Source organism: Monodelphis domestica, chromosome 5 (genome assembly GCF_027887165.1).
Source record: "Monodelphis domestica isolate mMonDom1 chromosome 5, mMonDom1.pri, whole genome shotgun sequence".
NCBI lineage: Eukaryota > Metazoa > Chordata > Mammalia > Didelphimorphia > Didelphidae > Monodelphis > Monodelphis domestica.
Window position 1 is genome coordinate 87,870,793 of NC_077231.1, and position 9,963 is coordinate 87,880,755.

The 9,963-nt window shown below is 34.4% G+C and overlaps 1 long non-coding RNA gene across 1 annotated transcript in view; it reads right to left on the minus strand.

Moving 5' to 3' along the window:
• LOC130454529 (uncharacterized) overlaps positions 1 to 4,607 on the minus strand; it is a 40,921-nt gene extending 36,314 nt beyond the window's left edge. The window contains exons 1-3 of the long non-coding RNA XR_008912139.1: positions 4,411 to 4,607; positions 3,171 to 3,271; positions 1,223 to 1,296 (exon numbers count right to left, since the gene is read on the minus strand). This is a non-coding gene — a long non-coding RNA (uncharacterized LOC130454529). The remainder of the gene's footprint in view (positions 1 to 1,222; positions 1,297 to 3,170; positions 3,272 to 4,410) is intronic.
• Positions 4,608 to 9,963: the final 5,356 nt, after the last annotated feature.

Here is a 9,963-nt window from a genome sequence, read left to right on the forward strand (position 1 = left end):
ACAGAGTGAAATAAGCAAGACTAGGAGAACATTAAACACAGTAACTGAAACGTTGCAGGATGATCAAATGTAATAGACTCTGCTACTAATAGTAATATATTGATCAAAAGCAATGCCATGGAACTTTTGAAAAAGTTCCACATCTACATCTATCCACATCTACAGAAAGAACTATGGGAATAGAAACACAAAATCCAAACATATGATTTATCACTTGGTTATATGGGTAGATGTTTTGGGGTTGTGGTGTTTAAAAGATTTTTCTATTAAAAATATGAATAATATTTAAATAGTTTTTGAGTAATGAAATGTGCATAATCCTGTGGAATTCCTTGTCAATTTGGGGTGTGGGGGAGAGAAGAGGAGAGGGAGAGAACATGAATCATGTAGCCATAGGAAAATATTCTAAAAGAAATAAATAAAATTCTGTGAAAAAATAAAACCATCAACAAGGATTACATGTAAAGAGGATAAAATAGAAGAGTTCACATTACGAACAGAAGAAGCAAGAATGGCCATCTGTTATCACCACTACTACTTAATGTTGAATTAGAAATGCTATCACTAGCAAAAAGAAAGAAGAAATTGAAGGAATTAGAATACACAATGAGGGAAAAAACTATCACTTTTTGTTGATGATATAATGGTGTATTTAAAGAATCCTAGACAAACCAAAAACAAATTGAAACAATTAACAACTTTAGAAAAGTTGCCAGATATAAAATAAACCCATGCAAGTCATCAGCATTTCTCTAAACTACCAATAAAGTCCAACAATAAGAGTAGGCTAGCAATAATCAATAAATTAATGGTCAAAGATTTCTCTTGATGACCAAAGACAAATCATGCAGAGTCACATAAAAAATGAAACCTCATTATTCAACCTTCCGTGAACAGCAAAAGACATCTCTAATTGGTGGAGGTAGAGTAACATTTTCCAGGCCTTTTTCTGTCCCTTAATGATGGTGGAGGGGAGTCATCATGAGGAGGTCCCAGGTCATACACTTCCATGGACTTTTTCTTAAAAAAATCATTAAAAAATTCAAGACAATTTCAACTATAAAACTGTTTAACTTTGAAGCAACTGGATGTTTTCAGTTTACTTAATATTTTATTAAGTTGTCATTTTTAATGCAAAATGTAAAATATTTTAGGGACAATTTCTATTATATAAGGGCAGGGGTCAATATTTTGAACAAATGAAAACAGGAAATATACATACTTTTTTGAAATAACAAAGTATTGTGTCTTCTTTCATTAGTAATAATTTTTTCTTAATATCCTGGTGTATTCCACCTATAATTCATATGAACATTTTTAGAAATCTAAACAATGTGTAGTAGTAGTGTAGTACCCCGTAGTAGATTAATCTCTAGATTATTCATACAAAATAGAGGAAGGGAAGGTAATAAGCATTTATCTAATTGACAGGAATTATGCTAAGCTCATTATAAATATTTTATCATTTGACCCTCATAATGACTCTGTGAGGTAGGTGCTAGTATTGATCCCATTTTACAAATAAGGAAACTGAGGTAAGCAGAAATTATGTGGCTTGGGTAGGATCATACAACTATTAAGCATTTAATTCTGGATTTGGATTCAGATCTTTCTGAGTTCAGCCTGAGTATTCTTTTCATTAAGACACAATTCAATATTAGGGCTTCTGAAAAAAAAAAGATTCATTTTTCCTCTCCTAAATATTCTTCTGGAAACCTCAGAAAAGAGGGTTTCCCTCTTTTCTGTCACAATAAATTTTTGAGTTTCTAATACCTTAAATGCTTCCTGTATAGCTCACATCTAGGTTTCCACTGATATGTATAAAAACATATGGTTCCTATGAGAATCTTCTAGATAATAGCATGTATTAGTCAAAAAGTCAGCCTTGATTTGACCCCACAGAAAATTCACAACAAATATACCACAAAAGACTCAAAATAGTCCATTAATACTTAATAACATGCTTCTGGCTGTTCTATAGATCTCTTGTTCTCTCAGAGCCTTATAGAGACCTTTGGACTCAGAGTGCTTCCCTGCTGTTTGGACTTCCTTTGGAAAATGGAAGAACTTGAGGTTGCTAGAGATTAAGGCCTCTTACATTCTATTGAGTTCTCCACCATTTTCACTCCAGAACTCAATGTAGGCCACCACTTTTATGTTATTATTCTCTTTCCATTCCCTCCAGAAATGACACCTACTTAAGTTGCTAAGCAGGCAATCCCCTTTCCCAGTGTGAATAATTTAAAGTAGCAACAGAGGAATTGTGTTCTTCCACACAATGACTTAGATCCTTATTGTTCCTTCTTTATTGTGGGGACCTCAAGCTCCCACTCCACTTGGTAAGAGAATTTGCTATATCTCCACACATCCAAAAAAGTTCAGGAACTTTCCAAACTCCACCATAAGTCTTGAGTGCAGAAAATCCAACCATTTGGCTACATGATGCACCACTTGAAAAGTTTTTACGAATTTGGTTCTGGGATTGCCACATTTAAGAATATAGGATCCCAAAATTGTTCTTCAGTCTGAGAAGGTGGTTGGGCAATATGATTCCATTATATCTTAAAGTCACATGACTGTGAGCCCTCACCACTGTTTCAGGTCTTATGAGAGCATACATACCATTGCAATGCGCCTGTGCCCTAAGGCTGCCAAGACTCATTAGATCCATATCTGTTCATGAATCTCTGGTCTGTTCTAAGCTCTCTCAGTGGATTTTCCCAAAAAGTACCACCACCCATCTAATACAAAGTGGTGACTGACTCAACAACACAAATTGACCAAACCATTTATAATGGCTGACTGAATCACTTTTACTTAATGCGGTATTGATCAACAAGTTACATGGCCCTAGAGATTCCAAAGCAATCTTCTCACAAGGTTTTCAATAGCCCCTTGATATCATCTACAAGTCATATAGCTGAAGTTTACAAAAAAGGCTGAAGTGATCCATATGATCTCATCCTGATGATCAATCTCTTTCCCCCTTCTCTTTAACCTTCCACATCACAAATCTCCTCACTGTCTCAACAACTGCCAACTTCCAGCCTTGCCCTGAATAGGAAAACTTGATGCATCCTGGATTTAAGCATTACTCAATAAATTTTACATCTAACTCTAAAGGCTATCATAGAGATATTATTTAAAAATAATATTCAAGAAATGAGTACCTGTTGCAATGCTGGCAATTGATCCTGTCAATATGGTTGTCATTGCCCCAATCATACTTATATACATGTGAGAAATCCAGTACAAGTTTAACATTTGATAACTAGAAAAGAAACATAAACAAAAACATTAAGGCTTAACAAAAAATGCCAATTAACTAATCACTGAATTTCTATTTAAATCTGAGTAAAAATAAATGAATAGCTATGAGACCAGGATAGTGCAAATATGAACAATTTAGATATTTCCAATAGTTGGGAAGCTTAAAAATCTAACATTTCTATTACAATTGACACTGCTGATTCATTTTTAAAGAAATTATGAAAATAAAATTACACTATAATTTACCAACCAGCAATTTTCCACTAATTAGAGATAAATTGCTGTAATTTCAAAGCACTAAACTGAAGTTCCTTCCTCTCCTACTCATCTATTTGTCAAAAAGTAGAACATATAGGCTATTCAATGTATGCCTTATAAAGTTTCTGAAAAATCTCTGAAATAATCTGGTCTATACATATATCCAATCTGACAACAATCAAATAAATATATAGCCCAGAAAGACCTACAATTTGGAATACAAAACTAAAGATCATCTGGAATTAAAATGAAAGACAATGTATTTAACTATTATATGTCAAAGCATGTCTCATTAACTCTGAAGAGGAACAGCCTACTACTACTCATAAACCAACCGATACATAATGATGTATTTAATTTGATAATGTGTGTATGGAAAATAATTTTAATTCTGCACACAAAATTAACTTTAGCTAAAGATTACACAGATTATCTGGTGAAATGGATTTACTTTTCTTTTGGAATTTCCAATCAATACACCATTAGTATTTCCAAAGGATTAAATCTATTGTGTGAGTTACTATTTGGAATTCTGACACTGATGTCAAATAAGAAAAATAGGTTAAGAATAGTCACAAATTTTAAATTTTGAAAAACAAGGATTATATTTTCCCCATTGCTGAACATACATGTACCAATGGTTCTAGAAAAAGAGAAATGAACTATTTGGGGAAGATAATACTATTTGAGTCATTCTGTTTATTTTTTTTAAAGCATTTTTGAATTCCTCTTCATTACCTAATACACTTTTTTAGAAGTCTGAAGCAACCACCCATTCAATTTTTAAGAGATATTTTATTTTATCAATTACACATAACCTAGTACACTTTAAAAAATATATGAAAATACTTGATAATTTTTGCATTGAAATTTTAAAAATACCTTTTCAAAGTTGCTTTCCATGGTATTAGGACTGGTGGTTCCAGGACCCTAGTCCAATTATGATATATGGTCCTAGCTTCAGTACAGTTTTCAATTGAAATAGGTAATGGTGGACTAAAGTCATAAGGTCGAGGATAAAACTGAGATCCAATTCCTATCCAAAATGCAGTTGTGTATCCAATAAAAAGACCTATAATTGAACCCTGCAAAACAACAATATTTTAAAAATAAAACAAAGAAATTTATTTTTGGTAAAGAAAGAAATGCCCCTCAGTTGGAGAATGGTGAAATAAGTTATGGCAAAGGATTGTAAAAGAAGAGTTCTGTGCCATAAGAAATGACAAAAAGGTTATTAAAAAAATAAAGACCTACATGCAATTATGAAGAGTAAAATGACAGAACCTAGAGAAAATTAATATACCACAATAGAAATATTTTTAAAGAATGATTTGCATGTCTCCCTCCAGAGAAAAACTGAAATAACAATAATAGAAATAAGCAAGACATAGTTATATATGTATAATTTTATATTTTATTTTATCATTTTCATTACATTATTATGTATATATGTCAAATTATATATATATATATATATATATATATGTCAAATGATGCCTTCTATAGTGCAGGGAGTGGAAAGTGTTACCTGGAAATTATAATGAGACAAATAAATGAATGATTAATTTTTAATGTAAAAACATAATTATGATAAAAATAATTTTTATAAGTGACCTTTTAAAAATAATAGCTAATTCTTACAGGTAAGAATTGACAATAATAATTTACAGTAATATAGCATTTTAAGATATAAGAAAGCATAAGCAACCTGACTCCATTTACAGTACAAAAAATTCTTATTTTTATCTAGTGCTTTAAGATTTTCAAAAAACTTCCTATAAATAGCAATCTGGTAGTAGAGGTATCATAATTACTATTATCATGCTTTTTCTTTTTTTTCCCTTTTGAGTTATTGTTTTTTTTTATTTTAATTTTTATTTGGTCATTTCCAAACATTATTCATTGGAATCAAAGATCATTTTATTTTCTTCCCTCCCTCCCCTCCCACCACTTCTCCCACAGCCAATGTGCAATTCTGCTTTTTCATTTTATAGGTGAATCCCATTATAAGAGTGAATCCCATTATAAGAATTTAAAATGTAGGTTTTTATGCTAAATATAAAAGTTCTAAAGTAGTATTGTGGTAGCTGATTTTAAAAATTAACTCTTAAGCCAAGAATCTATAAGCTCCTCTTAAAAATTTAGTTTAATAGATACAGCAAATGAGAGAAATATAGGAAGGAAATAGAAAGTATTGTCTAGCTAGATATTCTTTAATTTTTATCCAAAGAAGTCCAGATCACCACCTGGCAAGGGTTCTCAAGTCTCTATCTCCATGTGGAGTCATGGTAGTCTCTTAAGCCAGGAATCCTGGTGGTGTCTTCAGCAAGGGTTCAATCAATGCAGCTTCCTCAAAGGCTTTTCCAGAACCAAACTCCACAGAAGCCATTAAAGGAAGGCCAGCTACTCACTCAGCAAGGCAAGACAGGATCCAGGGAAAGAGTCTCCTCCTTCAGTCAAGATTATCAATGTAGAATGTTCAAAGGCAAACTCCAAAGGAGAAGTTCAAAGGAGAAGTCTCTTGGACAGGAAATTCAGGCCTTTTTATAGTCCTTTTTCCAAGTCACTTCCTGTCTCTTCCCCACTTCATGGGAACCAATAGCAGTCTTTTAATTTGCCTACCACTGCCCAAGGGTGGGGTAGTTGCCTCTGTAGTTGTCACCCATTCTACCAAGTGACTTAGGGTCTTTAAGTTCTTGATTTGATTAGCTAAAAATAGGCAAGGGGAGAGTTAATTCTATCTTCACACCACTGTCATAGTTGCTACTAAGAGTTAGATTTTAAACCCATGTTTCCTATTTTTAAGTCCAACATCCTCTGCTCTTGTAAGTCAAATATGCTTATCTTATTAAAATGGAAAAAAAACGATGTATGATCATACAGATTTCCTTGGCAATACTATATAATATAAAAAGATCTCTGATTCCCAGGTTAAAAATTGTTAGAAAAGAGTAAGTCAAGTCACAGTTAGGTTCCTCAATATATATAGTGGCAGGTTTAGAATTGGGAGTCCCTGAATTCAAATCTGACCTCAGACACTCAATAGGGAACAGTGAGATCAAAGCAGTCATATGCAAAACTGCAAGGGAAAATGGTAATTGATCTCAGGCAATGGAAGAGCTCAAAAAGGAATTCAAAAATTAAATAAGAGAGGTGGAAGAAAAATGGGGAAAAGAAATGAAAGAAATGCAGAAAGAAAATAAGAGCTTAAAAAGCAAAATTGTTCAAGTGGAAAAGAGGCACAAAAATCCAATGAAGAAAAGACATTTATAAAAAGCAAAATTGTCTTGCTGGAAAAAGAGGTAAAAAAAGTCCAAAGAAGAAAAGAGCACCATGAAAGGGAGAATATGCTAAATAGAAAAAGAGATCCCAAAGGTCATGGAAGAAATACAGTCTTTAAAAATTAGAATTGGATGAATACAACCTAATGACTTCATGAAACAAGAAAAAAAAGAACTGATCTCAAAAAAATAGATCCAGATGAGATAATCTAAGAATTACTGAACTACCTGAAACTCATGATAAAATTTAAAAAACGTAGATATCATTTTACAAAATACCAAGAAAAACTGTCCTGATATCCTTGAATAAGAGGTTAATACAGAAACTGAAAAAAATCTACAGATCACCTCTTGCAATAAAGGCCCAAATGACAACTTCTCAGGAATGTTAGCATCAAGTTCAAGAGCTCTTGGGTCAAGGAGAAAATACTGCAAGTAGCCAGTAGGAAACAATTAAAATACCATGAAGGCCTGGTCTGGATTACATAAGATCTAGAAGCTTCCATATTGAACCAAAAGGCTTAGAATATGATATTCTGGAAGGTAAGGGAACTGGGTTTCCAACGAAGAATAACCTTTTGTTAGGATAAGAATTTATTTAGGTTGTTTTGTTTAGTCAGAAGCAAGGGTTTCAGCTCAGAAAAATATTTGTATTTTTGAACCATCCCCTTGTGGTGAGGAGAAAGATAGTTTGCTATGGATCCCTTAAGGATGTGGCATAAAAGGAATCTGAAAAAGAATGCTTGATTCCTGTTTCCTCTGGCAGTTAAGGAGGCTAGAGGTCTCTGGATTTTGACAGTTGAAAGCAGTTGAAGAGAAAGAAAAAGAAATTTAAGGTGAAGAAGGAAGAAGATTTTACTGTGATTTCACATAGGTTTCTTGAAGATTTTAAATAAATATGAAAGATAAGAAAAGAGTGTTGTTGAAAAAGTTCTCTACAGTAACTCTAAGTGGCACCAGAGAGCAGTATCTGTGAAACCTGCCACAAGTAAGGAATTTTGGAGTGAGAGAGAGGTGCTACATTTTGGCTTGTGAAGATATATTTAAGGATAAAGAAGGTTCATAAGTTAGAGTAAGGCAGATAAGATAGAATTTAATATATCAAGATAGTGGTATAGTTGATTTAGGCCTCTTTCTGCTGGGGCCTGGGGAAGATCTGGTCTCAGGGATCATTAATATTCTAGTGGCTAAATCTAATTAATTAGCAGAGCAGAAAAGAAACCCCTTCAGGACAGAATAACCTAAACTCAGAGATCCAGCAAATAAACAGAGGAGCAAGATTATAGCCAATGACAGGATAAAGAAGGAAAAACATATGAGTAAACAACAGAAAAAGAAACAAGAAATTACAATCAACAGCTTCTATCCAGGTAATGAACAAAGAACAAATGGAATAGAGGAGAACCAAGGAATACCAAGCAAAAGCTCAAGAACTCCAGTGAATTGGACACAGCTTTGGAAGAACTCAAAACAGAATTCAAAAAATAATTAAGAGAGGTTGAAGACAATTAGGAAAAGAACTTCTAAAACAAAATAGGTCATCTGGAAACAAAGGCACATGAACTAAAATAAGAAAATAGTGTCTTAAAAGTCAGAACTGACAATCTTGAAAATGAGGCAAAGAAAGTGAAAGATGACCTACAAAGAAAAGCAGACCAAAAGGGAAAGAATGACCCAAAAGACCAAAAGGATGAAATTCATTTTTTTAAAAATTAGAATCCAACAACTAGAAGCAAATGACTTCACAAGGCAGCAAGAGTCTATAAAACAGAATCAAAAGAATGAAAAAATTGAGGAAAATATAAAACACCTCATTGATAAAACAACAAACCTAGAAAATAGATCCAGAAGAGACAATTTAAGAAGTTTTGGACTACCAGAAAATTATGACAAAATAAAAAACCTGGACATCATTCTACAGGAAATTATTCAAGAAAACTGCCCTGACATTCTTGAACAAGAGGGTAAAGTGGATATAGAAAGAATCCACAGATCCCCTCCTAAATGTAATCCCCAAATGACAACGCTCAGGAACATTATAGGCAAGTTTCAGAACCAACAGACCAAGGAAAAGATATTACTAGCTGCTAAGAAGAAACCATTCAGATATCATGGAGTCACAGTTAGGATAACACAGGACCTGTTGCATCCACACTGAAGGACAGGAAGGCATGGGATATGAAATTCTGGAAAGCAAGGGAACTGGGTCTACAACCAAGAATCAACCTCCTAGCAAAATTGAATAAATTCTTGCAGTACGGTCATTTAATAAAATAGAAGACTTCCAAGCATTTATAAAGAAAAGACTTTACTTAAATAGAAAATTTGATGACCAAACACTGAACACAAGAGACTCACCAAAAGGTGATTAAGAAAAGGGAAAAAAATTTTAAGGGAACCAATAAGTTCAAATAATTTGTATTCCTATAACAAAAGATATTTGTAACTCTTAAAAATTGTTATTATTGAGACTTCTGGGTAATCATGGCTGCAATCTAGACGCCACATGCTTCCTCTTCCCGGCACCGAACAAAATAGACTACATCAAAGGAGCATAAAAATCACCTTTGGTGGAACAGGACTCCCCAGTATCCCACAGAGGTGAAGGTACATGGGGCTTGAACATTTCCACACTATAATAAGAAGGACGAAAAGCTTGCACAGAAAAGTGAACTGAGCCACTCTTCTACCACCCCACCTCCCCCACCAAACCAGAGTGAGCTACCTGAGCGCTCACTGGGACAGCGAGTAAGTGGGGAACGTCTCTGTCTGGGGGGGGGGCACTCCATGGTCCTTGGGATCTGGGGACTGCCAGGAAAAAACGTCTCAGGGAGGATTCATGGGAGAACCCAACTCTGAGCAGGGGGGTCCGCGGATCTGTACTTGGGGAGGTTGCGCTGAACATCTGGGCAGAGCTAAACACCAGGGGCAGACCACATGCTGATTATCTGGGCGGAGCTGAACACCTGGGCAGTGTGGCTGTGATCAGGGGCCCAGCTCTCTAAGAAACCTTGGAGGCTGGGAAGAACTAGTCTGAAGCAACTTAAATTCACAGAAAAACCGCCCAAATAACCCAGACCCCAGACCAAAAAGGAAAGGGGAATAAAACCACCAAAGGGATGGCTCACATGGCCCAAAATCAAGCCTCCAGGAA